The sequence below is a fragment of the Quercus suber genome, unplaced genomic scaffold (genome assembly GCF_002906115.3).
Source record: "Quercus suber isolate HL8 unplaced genomic scaffold, Cork oak 2.0 scaffold_765, whole genome shotgun sequence".
Taxonomy (NCBI): Eukaryota; Viridiplantae; Streptophyta; class Magnoliopsida; order Fagales; family Fagaceae; genus Quercus; species Quercus suber.
This window is the reverse complement of record NW_027070201.1, coordinates 20,642-35,426: the sequence shown is the minus strand read 5'-3', so window position 1 is coordinate 35,426 and position 14,785 is coordinate 20,642. Positions and strand designations below refer to the sequence as shown.

The following is a 14,785-nucleotide window of genomic DNA, read 5'->3' as shown; positions in this document are numbered from 1 at the left end:
TAACCTGTACTGGGAGCTGTACAACGAGATCGGTGAGGGTAATGAAAAAATTGCAACAAGTACTTTTCGATTGGGATTGCCCGAGGATTCTGAATTGCGAGACTCGTTGATAAGGAGGCCTCCCAAGGATATAAGGCAATTGATGAGGCATATCGAAGAGTATAAAAGATTGGAAGACGACTGGCAACAGAACAAAGGCAAGGCTCTAATCACGAGTCAGTCTCGACAAGGGGGATTTCAATCAAGGCCCCGGAAGGATTTGAGGATTCAAGAACCGGGTGCACAGGTGGGCGAGGTGAACGTGACGTTCAAGGAGCCGGTGCATAGGTGGGCAAGGTGAACGTGATGTTCAAGTAGCCGGTGCACAAGATTGTGGATCGAATCAAGAATGAGCCATACTTTCAGTGGCCAAACAAGATAGGGGTGACCCGTCGAGGAGAAATCAAAACTTGTACTGTACTTACCATAGAGATAAGAGGCATACCACTAAACAATATAGGGTGTTAAAAGATCATTTAGAGCAGTTGGTAAAGGATGGGTATTTGAAAGAGTTTGTGGTGGACTCGAGAAATCAGGAGGCCGAGCAGGGTACTCAACCTTGGGTGAATCCTCTCCCACCTCAAGGGGTACCCTAGTGTCCAAAGGGAGAGGGGTACTAGTTGTGGTTTCGATAGAAGGTTGCCCGGACGAGCAACCCTTCAAGAAGAAGTTGAAGTTCACTTAGGAGCTCATTGCCTTCAATGACGACGATCTAGAAGGAATGATTCAGTCGCATAATGATACTTTGGTGGTCACAGCTCATATAAATGGTTTTATAGTGAAGAGGGTATTGATAGATCAGGGAAGTGGTACTAAAGTGATGTACCCTGACCTGTTCAAGGGGCTTGGTCTGAAGAATGAGGATCTCTCTAAGTGCGACATAACCCTGGTGGGGTGTGATGGCTGAATGGTGATCCCAGAGGGGTAGATTTCACTTCCCGTAAATATGGAAGGTAAGGAAGTGATGGTGACATTTATAGTGGTTACTTCATTTTCCCCATATACAGTGATCCTTGGAAGGCCATGGATTCATGCAATAGGGGCAGTCCCATCCACCCTACATATAAAGGTTAAATTCCCCACTGAGCAAGGTATTACTATAGTAAGGGGAAAGTAGCAAGTGGCTAGGCAATGCTTGGTGGCAACTGTTAACCGAGAGATCAAACAAAAGGAACCAGCCAAGGAGGTTCCCTTATAGCAATTACAAGAACCCTAGGAGGGAATAGGGGCTAGTTGTGCCGAGAACTTAATAAAAGTAAGGATACTGCTAGACGATGATAGGAGTTTCCAGATAGAAGCAAGTATGAAGAACAAAGCTAGGGTGTAGATGCTGTTATTTCTTGTACAGAACGTGGACGTATTTGCTTGGAGCCTATATGAGGTGCCTAGGGTAGACCTCGAGTTTATAGTTCACAAGCTTAACATGGACCAATTGTTCCCTCCTAAGAAGCAAAAGCCAAGAAGATCAGCTAAAGAACATATTGAGGCTGTTAGGCAAGAGGTCAAGAGGTTGAAAGAGGCAGGGGTGATAAAGGAGGCTTTCCTTCTAAAGTGGCTTGCGAACACCGTAGTGGGGAAAAAGAAGAATGGCAAATGGAGTGTTTGTGTTGATTTTACCGATTTGAACTGAGCTTGCCCAAAAGACCCATTCCATATGTTGAAGATTGATCAACTGGTAGATGCTACGTACGAGCACCCAAAGATGAGCTTTTTGGACACTTGCCAGGGTTATCATCAAATTGCCCTGGCCACTAATCAGTTTGAAGCTGTAGAGCGCCTCAAGCTGCCAAGCAATCCAAAGAAAGTCCAAGTACTAACCGGTATGCTAACTACCCCTAAGCGATTTATTTCCAAGTTTGCCGATCGGTACCATTCATTTTACTAGCTTTTAAAGAAGTGGAACGGATTCTAGTGGAACGAGGAGTGTGAAAAGGTTTTTCAAGATTTGAAGGAGTATTTGGTACGGGCACCTATGTTGATAGCCCCAGAACCTATGGAGGATTTATTCATGTATCTCTCGATGTTTGAGCATGTTGTGTTGCTGAGGAATTAAGGAGTGCAATAACTAGTATATTATGTCAGTAAAACCTTGGTCAATGTCGAGACGAGGTACTTGCCTCTGGAAAAGTTGGTATTAGCACTAGTGCATGCTACAAGGAATTTACCCCATTTTTTGCAAGCTCATACCGTCTATGTATTAATCAAATACCCTTTGCAGTCGTTGTTAAATAGATCTGATTTCATGGGCAGAATAGCAAAGCAAGGAACTCGACTAGGCTCTTTTGACATTAGGTATAGACCTAAAAGTTCGGTAAAAGTTCAAGTTCTTGCCAATTTTGTCGTCGAGTTTTTCCCGAAGAGGGAGATGGAGATAGTTTCATGGACGGTGCATCTAGTGCACTGGGAGCCGGGGCTGGAATTGTCATCATCACCCTGGAAGGGATAAGGCTAGAGCTTTCTTTTAGGTTGGGCTTTAGGGCTTCTAAAAACGAAGTTGAGTATGAAGCCCTACTTGCTGGATTGAAAGCTGTTTCGGACTTGGGTGCCAAGAGGTAAAGGTCTACTCGGATTCTCGATTGGTGGTTAATCAGGTGCAAGGAAGCTTTAAAGCCAAGGATCCCTAGATGATGGGGTACTTACAGTTGGTAAAGCAAACTATAGACCGATTTCTGAAGGTAAGGGTGGTTCAAATGGCCAGGGGACAGAACTGACATGCTGACTCTTTGTCCACATTGGCCTCATCATTGACCAAAGAAGTACCTCGATTAATCAAAGTGGAGCTGGTGGCAGAATCGAGCATTAACGCAGGGATAGGCATTTCATTGGTGGCAACAGTCGAGCCATGTTGATGGATCCGATCATCAACTTTTTAGCCGAGGATTGAGTGCCAGCTGATGAAAAAGAAGTAGACAGAGTACGCTGGGCAGCCACTTGATATTGTTTATCGGCAGACTGTAAGTTGTACCGGAGGTCTTTCGAAGGGCCTTACCTGCAATGCTTGCCTCCCAGTAAGATTGAGGAGCTCCTGGCTGAACTTCATGAAGGGGTATGCAGCAGTCACATAGGGGGACATTCGTTAGCCCACCGAGTGATGACTTAGGGATTTTGGTGGTTGCGAATGCACAAGGATGCCGCCGAGTTCGTGTGGAAGTGTGAACATTGCCAAAAGCACGCCCCATTGATCCATTAGCCGGTTGGGAGTTTAAATCCTATCAGTAGCCCGTGGTCCTTTACACAATGAGGGCTAGACATTGTTGGTCCGTTCCCCCAGGCTACAGGAAATCGAAGATTCATTCTAGTAGCTATGGACTATTTCACCAAGTGGGCAGATGTCACGCCCCAAACCTGATACCCGGATTTGTGACCGACCGACATGCTAATATCATGCTTAAACCTGATATTAACAAGAACCAACTTAACTTTTTCAAAACTTTTACAAAAACTTCCCTTTTTTTTTTTTTTTTAATACTTTTGAAGATAACTTTTCACTTGATATTCAGAGCATCTACACTGTACTCAAAGAATAACATAATCCACCAATTACTCAAATTCTAAATTCCACATAATACATCTCTTAATGCTTTAAGGTACACAACTTTCATTAGATCCTAAAATACACAATACTACAAAGTTAAACATCAAAATTGTTAATTTGGGATCTATACAACAAAACTAAAACTAGCTTCTTCCAAAACTCGACTAAGGCTCCCTTTGCTCCAAAATAAAACCTGTTGACTGAAAGAGTGGAAGGGGTAAGCTACACAGCTCAGTAAAGGTAAGATATATGAGAATTTAATAAGGATGCATGTAAATCAAATCATTTCATTCAATAAATATTCAGATAGGAGAACATCTTTTCATGCATAGTATTTTATACTATTTATAATAATAACTTATACGCTCTTCGTAGGAAAATAATTGTTCTCATTTTTCTTATTAGAATTATATTACCAAAACTTTTTAGGTTGAATTTCTTTCATTACAAAATAATCATTTTAACTTAAATTGGATAATCGATAACTTTGTCTTAAACTAGAAACATCCTTAAGAATAATAAAAATTTCCTTCATAAACTTCTTCTCGTAAAATATTATAATGTTTATAATCATAAAACTTAACATTTCATAAAAAACAGATATCTGATGACTTTTAACATAAACTTGTACTTTCATTAGAACTTTATCTTTATAGAACATTAAAACCTTTTTATCGGATTCTTTATCTTTAAAGCACAACAGAACATCAAAAACTCTTATCTTTAAAGAACAGCTTTCTTTTCATCATAAACTTCTTTTCATGAGAGCTTTTAACTTTTCATAATGTATTTAAATAACAACATTCTCTCATGATCAATAAAATAATATAGTTGTTCATCACATATTGGTTAGTCCATAACTGATAAATCTGTACTTATTTGGGAGGCTTCTAGCACCACTGTGCTAGGCATCCAGCATTCCCCATAATGTCAGGTATTTCCGGGATCACATCATAATACATATCTTCAACCATGGGGGTAGGTTGACTTCCTTCACAAGTTGACCGTAACCAACAAAGGCAGGTACACTAGAGTCAGTCTCACTTTGAATGGCCAATTAGATAACATTTTCCATGGAAAGCTGGTAATTAAAACCCTACTAGCAGAGTTCAGATCACCAGAGGACATAACTTGAAAACATTTCATACTTATACATCATACTGAAATTCATAGTTTGCATAACATTTCATAATAAAAGCACTTTCATTGTTTTCTTTAAATATCATGTTCGTGGAATTAGTAATAGCATCAATATGCTTAAATTAAATACATAAGGTTTCGAGAACTCACGAACATATCTTTATCTGAAATATGATTATATGTCATATCTCTAATAAAAAACATTTTAACGCATAATATACTTTAAAATAACCTCATGACTTACCAAATGCCCATATAACTTATCTCTTACATGAAAGCAGAGGAATCGATAGCCTAAAGTTGAAGGAGCTTGGACTTGGCAATTGGTAACACTTAAACCAAAATCAAAGCTTATTATTATCCATTATTCCTTAACATAAACTTACACATTCATCTCAAAACCTATTTCTTAGAACCAAGGAAATCCTGATCCCACCTCAATGAGGTTCCCACAAACATATTATGCACACATCAACAAATAATGTACCAACCTAAAGAGTTCTCATATTAATATCATATTTCTAGAAGAGCTAACTTCATTTCAAAATGTGCTTTGAGCTTAGGGAAATAATGCATGCATAAACATAAAATCCTTTAAGCATGGTCATGTAACAATAAACACTCGCATGGCAACATACAACACATTGAACAAGACAGCAACATGAAAAAGTAGTAGAATGATTTAGAACCCCTCCTTTGAGTTCTAGAACTTGAACCAAGTTATATAAAATTAATCTATGATCCAGACATATCAAATGATGAGCACAATAAATTATAGCTCAAATCACTCGCCCTAACTTTAGAATTAAATCCTCAAAGTTAGGCATGTCCCTTACTATTCACTGTTTTATTCCAGCATCATTTGCCTCATTTGTAAAATACAAATGGGCTACCTAAACCCATCCAATCTTCATGAAATTTTACAGAGAAACTCCTCTAGATGTCTAGTAAATACCATATCAATTTCAGTGTAAAAGAATAAAGCCATAATTTACTAAAAATCATACAATACAGCATACTCAAATCTGTCCTGACAGAATTTCATGCAATTTAGAAATTAAACCATTATTTTTATATTAATCCTAATGTTGTAAGACCACTCCATTACAACCATATGTGTCTTAGATTTCATAGGAAATATCTCTAGCATCCAAATTCACTATATACAATTTAATACATAAGTTATCATATGTAAACACAGAATCTGTTACAGAGGCAGCTTTGAAACATTTTCTTGTAAATTCACAAACAATTATCAAATGATGGTATTTTCATATGGGGATTTTATACACTCATTAGACATGTTAGAAAACACTTATATACAGTCATTTAACCATTTATAGCAAAATTAAATACAACAAAAATCCCAACAGTAACATCAAAAGTACTCATCCTAACTTTTTCTTACTTCCTTAATCATATACAATCATTAATTAGTAAAAACCCTAATCTACCTTCAACAAATCACCAACATAATTTCAAAACTTCTTAAAACAGCATATATATATATATATAGACTTACAAATTCATAATTTCCTAATTTTACAAACCACAAATACCAGTACTAAAAATTCCTTGAAGAAATCATGGATTCTAAGATGTAAGTAGCTAAAACCCTTACCAAGTTTATGGTTCTTGAGGGAAAATAGACATAGAATCACTCTTGCATGAAAGGGTTTCCCTTTCCTAGTGGTTGGACCCGTAAGTATGAGAGGTAGAGAGCTTGAGAGAGTTGATAGAAGCTTCCTTCGTGCTGCTGGACCTGTAGGTGTGAAAGGGAGAAAAAGTTGAGAGCTTTTCTTTCTTTTGGTGTTAGACCCTTGGGAATGAAAGGGAGAGTGTTCTTGACTATTCTAGTTGCTTTGAAAGAGTAGAAAGAAGAAATGAGATGAACCTTTTCTTCCTTTTACTGTGTGGACTCGTGGGTTTGACAAAAGAGACTTAAGAGAGCTTCTAGCTCTTTCCTTAAGAGAAAAGAGAGTAAAGTGAGCTAAAATTTCTGATTTGTTTGGACCCATGGGAATAGAAAGGCTTCTTTGATGTTCTAGTTGCTTGAGAAAAGTCAAAGAAGAAACTAGGAGGAACTTGCTCATTGCATGGCCGGCCAAGTCTTGGTCTTTGGGTTTAAGAGGATAACATGAGTCAACATGCAAGACACTTTGGCTTTACATGTGTTGAATTTCAATTGGTTGCATATGGGTGGAATTCTACTATAACATCCCATGCATCATACTTAATTAAAATACCAACTATGTATCTAATAGCTTGAACCACTTAATATAATTTTGTACATTCTTAGTATATATATACATAATACAATTTTCCATTCAAGCATTTATAACCTTTACAATTCTTATCCAAAAGCATTATAAAATAATATAGTTATTAAAACTCTTCTATTAATTATAAAAAGAAAGTAGCTTAAAATAATAATAATACTTAACCACTCAAACTCATAGTTTAACTATAAAGTTAGGTCGGGGTGTTACAGTAGAGGCGGAGGCGTTGGCAAATATCCAAGATGTGGACGTTAAGAAGTTTGTATGGAGGAGTGCCAGAGTTCCTGGTATCAGATAATGGGTTGCAATTCGATAGTAAAGCTTTCCGCAAGTTTTGTAGTTATCTCGGCATCAAGAACATGTATTCTACCCTGACATATCCACAGAGTAACGGTCAAGCTGAGGCTACCAACAAAGCCATTGTGAACGGATTAAAGAAAAGATTGGAGGGTGTGAAGGGTAGGTGGGCCAAGGAGTTGCCCAACATGCTGTGGGCATACCGGACGACTCCTAGAAGGTCCACAAGAGAAACTCCATTTTCTCTAACGTATGAAACGGAAGCAGCTATACCAGCTGAGATAAATTTGTGCAGTGCTCGAGTTTCAAGATTCACCCTAACCAAGAACAATGAATTAATGGTGAGGTAGTTGGACTTGTTGGAGGAACATTGGGAATCGGCAACCATACGACTAGCGGAGTATCAATAGAAACTTGCTTGGAAGTACAACAAGGATTTAAGGAAGAGGGAGTTTAGCGCTGGAGACTTGGTACTTTGGAAGATAGTAGGAAACATGCGAGATGTCCATACTAGAAAGTTAGCCCTGACCTAGGAACGACCTTATAGAGTTACCGCCATTGTTGGCGTAGGAGCATACTATCTGGAAGACTTGGATGAGAAACCACTTCCTCGACCATGGAACGTTCACAATTTGAAAAAGTTTTACCACTGACCATCGATGTGCAGAAGTTTAGGTCGAGTACAATGTAATATGTGTACGATAGTAAGAAATATGAGGACAATGTTTATCCATGAAGGTTTATTCACACTTCTGGCTCCACCATAATTAATTTAGCAACCTTAGTCAACAAACACGAGGAAAACAAAATCTCTATTTCTTCTAAGGATAGAAGTCTATTCCTGATTCGATCCTAATCACCGAACAGATAGAAACCTTATAGTAAAATTTTCCTAAGGATAGAAGTCTGTTCCTGGTTTGATCCTAATCACCGAACAGGTGGAAACCTTATATTAAAATTTTCCTAAGGACAAAAGCCTGTTCTCAGTTCGATGCTAATCATGGAACAGGTGGAAACCTTATAGTAAATTTCTCTATGGATAGAAGCTTATTCCTGGTTCAATGCTAATCATGGAACATGTGGAAACCATATAGTAAATTTCTCTATGGATAGAAGCCTATTCCCGGTTCGATCCTAATTACTGAACAAGTGGAAACCTTATAGTAAATCCTCCTAAGGACAGAAGCTTGTTCCCGGTTTGATCCTAATCACCGCTGAACAAGTGGAAACCTTATATTAGAATTCTCTAAGGACAGAAGCCTATTCCTGGTTTAATCCTAGTCACCATCGAATAGGTGGAAACCTTATATTAGAATTCTCTAAGGCCAAAAACCTTAAATTAGCACTCATTTTCTCCAAAGACGGGAGCCTGGCATTGATTTTCATTAAGTACACAAGCATGTGCTCGATTCAATTATAATTGCCGAGTAGGCACAAGCCTAATGTTTATTTCTTCTAAATAAAAAAAAAAAACCATTTTCAGTCCGGTCCCAGTCACCAAACAGGTGAAAATATAATCTATCTTTTTTAAGGAACATAAATGAAAGAGTAATCTTTATTATCAAGCAGAAGTAAACCTTGATATGGCTACTCGATCGTTACGAGTGAAAAGGTAAGGTATGATAGAAAACAACCTAACAACAATGCAATAATTATTTATAAATATGGCAAAAATAGATGTCCTGTCACCATCTTAAGATGACTAATCAAACAAAATAAAGTAAGCGCAAATTAGAATTGACCATGGGCAAAACCAAATGAAGAATAGAAACGGAAAAAAATAATAATCAATAACAACAATAGGGGAGTGCGATAGGGTGAACAGTTTCTTCAGGTTTGAATAGCTGGGTTAGCAAATTGAGACTAGGCGGCATCCTTAGTAGTTTGTGCTGGCACGTCTCCGATAGGCTAATCCACAACAAATGGTTAAGCTTGAATGTCCTTGGCAAGCTGGGTGTTGGCCATTGCTGCATTGAGGTTACTGGTGACTTCAAGATCAACCAACTCCACATGAGTGTTAATCTCACGCACCAGCACCCTCATGTTGGGGGTATCCTCCTCATTAGCAGCGCCAGATTGCCTATAAATGAGAGGAGGGGGTATCGAGAAGGGAATCTGCTCAGGATTCCTTAGTGGAGAATCGTTTGGCACTCCCATAGTTTGTAGGGCCACCCCTTCCCGAACCCATGTCCCTGAGCTTGATAGACAATAGGCTCCACAAAGTTTTCAACATTCGTGAAGCCCTTATTATACCATTTCTCCTCGCAAGCTTCAAGGGCTGCTTTGAGGTCGGCAATTTCATCAGCCTATGCTAGGTTCAAGCTCTCTGCCTCAGCCAACTTGAGCTCCATCCCCCCCCCCCAGCTTTATGTCCATCTCTGCTAGCCTTTTTTCTACCAATGCCTGGGTCTTCTCGAACGCCTGAGCCTTCTTCTCGGCGGCCTCAACAACCTTATCCTTTCCTTGGCAGTAGCCACGACCATATCTTTTAAGGCCTTCTCTCAGTCAACGTCCTTAACGGCCTCCTTCAGTAGCTCATCCATGATGTAAGCCAGCTGCGTGGCCTGACAACGCAATAATAACAAGCATGAAAAGAAAGAATATATGAGTGCATTTATGCAATAAAGAAAGGGGAGGGTAATGTATTACTGCTATGGTATGCCATTGCAGCCAATTAGCCAACAATCCATTAGCCCCGCCTAAGAAGAAATGCATGTCCTCGGGCAGAAAGAGACCTTATGCCGAGCTCCACGTGACTCACCCATCTTCACCTGCGCCTAGGTTTTGACACTGGCCATCACGGGAAGAGGCTCATTGCCAAGCCTGAAGGTAGTCTACCAACCCATCTCTAGCTATGAGGAGGATGCCACATTGGACCTAACCGAGGCAGTTAGCCGAGTACCACCAGCAGGTTCTCGGATGGTAACCCTGCCGGACACCCAAGGAGGTGGGGTTCTTGAGGGAGCATAATCTGTGACCCTGGGTTGTTGTTTGGTAGTGTGCTACCTTTTTCGGGAGCGACTAGGAGGTGGAAAAGGGGGAGTTGGGCTTCTGCCTTGAGGCTGTTGCTGTTGCTGTTGCGCGGCAAGTCGGGCACCAGGCAAGAAAGGTTGAGGGTTAGCATCCGCTTTGATACCATCGCTTCCTCGCCTTGATCAATTTCTGTTTCGGATGAATTTACAGATTTGGCTGCTATTTGCCCGCTCGGCTGAACTAGGGCCTCGAGCTTACCAACGGGTTTATGTACGATACGGTTTTAAGAAGCAAGATTTGATGAGTCGTCCTTCACAAGCACTAAGGACTCTACTCTCACTATCTGGGGACTGAAGTCCCAAACTTCACCTACGGTAAGATTGGGGGGAAGGAAATTAGGATGTGATACGTCAATGTACGACAATAAGGGGCTATCAACTAGTAAGGCTTGTCCAAAAGGCTGCCACGACAAGTAGACCAAATTACAGCCAAGTATAAGATGGGATGCAAAAAGCAGCCCATCAGAATTCATAAAAATCTCTGACCGAAGCACAAAGTTTAGATCTCTCATGTGTACAACTTTCATGTTTGGCTTGAACTTCTTACCTTCTGCATCAAAACAAGATTAAGTAGGTTAATATTTGTTTCAACAAAAATAGGGACAAGAAAAATACTAAAAGCCACAATTAAATATGTAGGGTACCAGCCAACATCACGTGGCGAAGTTGGGCAAGTAAGCTCATTGGCGAGCCAGTTGCCGCTCAGCCGGACGTACTTTCCTGCCAAATTTCTGTTAGAGTCAAGAAGGCACGATATGAGCCATACCCGTACATCCCTAACTTTCAAGTAATAATCTGTCCTAATGTTACCACATAAACTATACATGAAATTGATGTCATGGTGATTTAATTATAACCCGTATATTTGGTTTAAGCGGCTGATGCAACTCACTACTCGATAAAAATTAGGAGGAAGTTGGTCGAGGCATAAACCACAAAACTTAAGGGTACTGAGAATAAGGGGATCTACGAGAAACCTAACCCCACCTTCCAAAATGGTCATTAAAGGGAAAAACACTACATGAGGGCGTCACTGAAGAACGATGTCACCCTTATGGCAGTAAGCTATATCTACATCCCTAGGAATATTGTAAGCTACTCTAAAACTAGGCAGAGTAGCCTCAGCGTCAAGACGATGTGAGTAACACATCCCAAATACTAGAGTGAGGAAAAGAAATGAAGAAAAGGAAGAGGAAAAGAGGAAAACTTACTGGGGCTCTAAAAGGTGGTGCTCTTGGTTGGAGTATTTGTGCAAAGGAGAAGTATGCTCGGTAGAGAGAAATTTTAAGGAGTAAGGAAGCAAAAAGTGATCTGAAGAAGGAACAGAAACTATTTATAGGGTGGAAGCATTTAATGGAGTGAAGAGGCGAGAAAACCTTTCTAAATTCTTTTTTATAACCCCCACACGCGCAGCCTCAGTTCATGAACCGTCAAGTTATAATGGCAGTTAAACCTAACAGCTTGGCGTAATGCCCCTTTTGAGAGAGCATTAATGGCCATCTTGTCCGTTTAATAACTAACGACTGGGCTTACCGAAAGGTCTCTGGCGCTTGTCATCCTTGATTCGTTCCCTGAAGCTGAACAAGAATCAAGAGGGGGGGCTATTGTACGGGGTAGGGCCCCAAGCCCATTGGGCCTATGGCCTTGATCTGGACACACTTTAAGGCTCAATATGAGCCCAAAAACCGTAATAAGTCCATCTTGTCTTGAACATATCAAAAGCAAGCCCTTGCCAATCAACTTTAGCTTGGTTGGGAGTGTGCTTGCTTGAGGAAACCCAAGTTCTCAACAGCCCAGTATTGCCTTAGGGAATATCGCTGCCAAGCGATCTTTTAGAGGCTAGAGTCAGTTCCAATGCCATTACCACCATTTCGATCAGAGCGTATTTTCATCAGGAATAATTAGATTGGACCCCATCAACACGAGTGATCTGAGGGAATAATCATGATGCCTCCACCCACCTGAAGCTATAAAGAGGAGAATATAATGAGAAGGCGGTAGGGGGTTGGCAACTTTGAAGAGGAAATAGAAAGAGAGAGTGAACTAGGATAACCAGGGGAGAGAACAACACAAAGAAGGAGTGCTTCTCAGGGAGGGAAAAGAGGGAATTCATGGGGGATTAGGGCTGTCGTTGGGTCACTCGGCTAGGAACTACCCTTAGTAGGAAATACTAAGTCCACTTGTATAAGTAAATTGTGAGCCTTATTCTAAGCTCGACCCATCAAGCAGAGTTTGGGGTACGCATATTAATCTTGGTTTTTTTTTTTTTTTTTAAAGGAAAAATGGTTGCTGTAGAGTCTCGATTTTTGGACTAAGCCTAAAAACGAATGGGATCTAGGCCCAGCGGACCCGGTATAATGAATTTGTAGAGAGCGGGTCAAAGAGCTAGGCTTTAGTGTGTGGATAACGACTAGAATGGATTTACATGATGATCAAATAGAAATGAGCTGAGTTTAACAAAGAAAGCTCGTCCTCGACACCATCCGAGGAGCTCTGTTCTTGTTAATATTGGATGGCCATGGTTGCAGGAATTCTTCAAATTGCCATCGTGTCCCCTTTTATGGTGGGTTTCTCCTATTATATAGTCCTCTTTAAATGATCTTAGCTTTCCACTTGTTAATCATCTAAGCCTATACTTGAGTGCTTGTCCCATCACACATCCTTTCTGGTATTCTATGAGTCGTGGTAATCGAGGTAGCGTTATTCAGAGGTCGTTTCCTCATTAATGCGGCCAGAACGTTAGTTGTGGGCACTTAAAGCGAAGGTGACAGTTTCTCCTTGAACTGCTCCTCCACCATGCTCCCATGGCTGATCCCTTGTACTCGTCATTCTTTTCGGAATGCTCTAGGAGGCTGCCTTTGATGGCGTGCCACTTTTCCCTTCTATGATCTTGCCAGCCGAGGATAGGATTGTCCTCGGCGATGTCTCTCGGCAATACGGGCTTTCTAGTCAGACGTTCCTTCCTTCTCGACGTGGGCTTTGGGCCCAGTACAAAAATGGGCCAGGGTTGCCGAATTCTTAGGCCACACAGTTACAATCTTTTATTGTTCCCTTTCTTTTTTTATTTTAAATTGTAGTTTTGATGAGTTTTATTAATTTTTTAGATACGTTTCTCGGTGTTTTTGATTGTATTGTAGAAAAAATTAGGTTTGAGAAAGTTTGTTTAAAACTAAAAGAATAATTTTCAAATTTTATATAATTTGTAATGATATTCAAAATATTATAAATAAATTTTATTAAAAAATTAAGTGTATGTTTGGTAACTGTTTTTTCTCCTTATTTTCTGTTTCTAAAAAAAATTTTCTATTTTTGAGACTATAAAACTTGTTTAGCAACCCAAAATGGACAGAAAACAAAAGTTGTTCTCAAAACTCAATTTGTGAAGGAAACTAAAAACATGCAAAAAGCTGTTTTCAGTTTCTAATTTTCAAAAGTCAATGAAAACATGCATTTAATTTAATAAATCTGTCTCATTTAATGAGTTAGTATTAGAGTTCAAATCCTAGTAACAACATATTTTAGTATTTTTTTTTTAAAAAAAAACTATATATTTTTTTTTAATTTCAACCAACCAAACATGTTTTTGATTTCAAAAATACAAGAAAATTGTTTTTTCTTTATATTCCCAAAAACAAGTTTTTGAAAATAGAAAACAAAAATTGTTACCAAACATAACCTAATATTTTCACTAACTTTTGAATTCTTGAGAAAAATTGTATAGTTTTGATTTTGGTACAACAAAAATTATATATATATATATATATATTATATTTGTGATTGTCGCTATAATAAATGAAAATATGATTATGAATTACATTATTATTTATTAAATTAGTGAGACTACCCTAAAAATATTATCACACAGAACACGCAAGGTCTGCGACTAGTAAGAGGTTAATAGTTAATACAAATCCCAACATGGCAATAAACGCAATTTAACAAACCTGTTTCCATTTGGCAAAGAAATTTTGGCATCCGTATAACAAAACATGTTTCCATTTGGCATAGAAATTTTGGCACATGTATCTAAACACCAACCCAAGTGATGGAATAGGCCAATGACTAATGGTAATAATAATAAGTTTTTTGCACAAAAATCAAAACCCAAATGGAAAGTTAGTATGAAAACAAATATTAGTATTAAAAATAAATCCAATTTAAATCAACGCAAACACTTGATCAAAAAAATCAACGCAAACACCACAAATCAGAATCAATCTAATAATCCACTTTACTTCAAGTTGCAAATGCCAGACCTTCCATCAAAACCGTTTCTTTCTATTTAGCTTCCCTTCCTGGGAGTCTTCTGTTGTTGCCCAACCTTAGAACGCAAACTAATGCGTTTTACTTATTGAACAAGGTATGAATTCAAGATCCCTGGATGCCAAAGGTTCCCTGGGGTGATCTCATAGTTCCTATGGGGTGCAGAGATGGGGTGGCCCATGGGTTTCACTATTCTTAAA

The 14,785-nt window shown here is 39.2% G+C and overlaps 1 long non-coding RNA gene across 1 annotated transcript; it reads right to left on the bottom strand.

Annotated features, from left to right (window-relative positions):
* Positions 1 to 3,563: 3,563 nt before the first annotated feature.
* On the bottom strand, positions 3,564 to 6,793 carry LOC112022815 (uncharacterized). Its single transcript, XR_010626442.1, has 2 exons — positions 6,336 to 6,793; positions 3,564 to 3,774 (listed from the first exon to the last, which is right to left on the bottom strand). It is a non-coding gene; the product is annotated as an uncharacterized LOC112022815 (long non-coding RNA).
* Between the last annotated feature and the right edge of the window lie 7,992 nt (positions 6,794 to 14,785).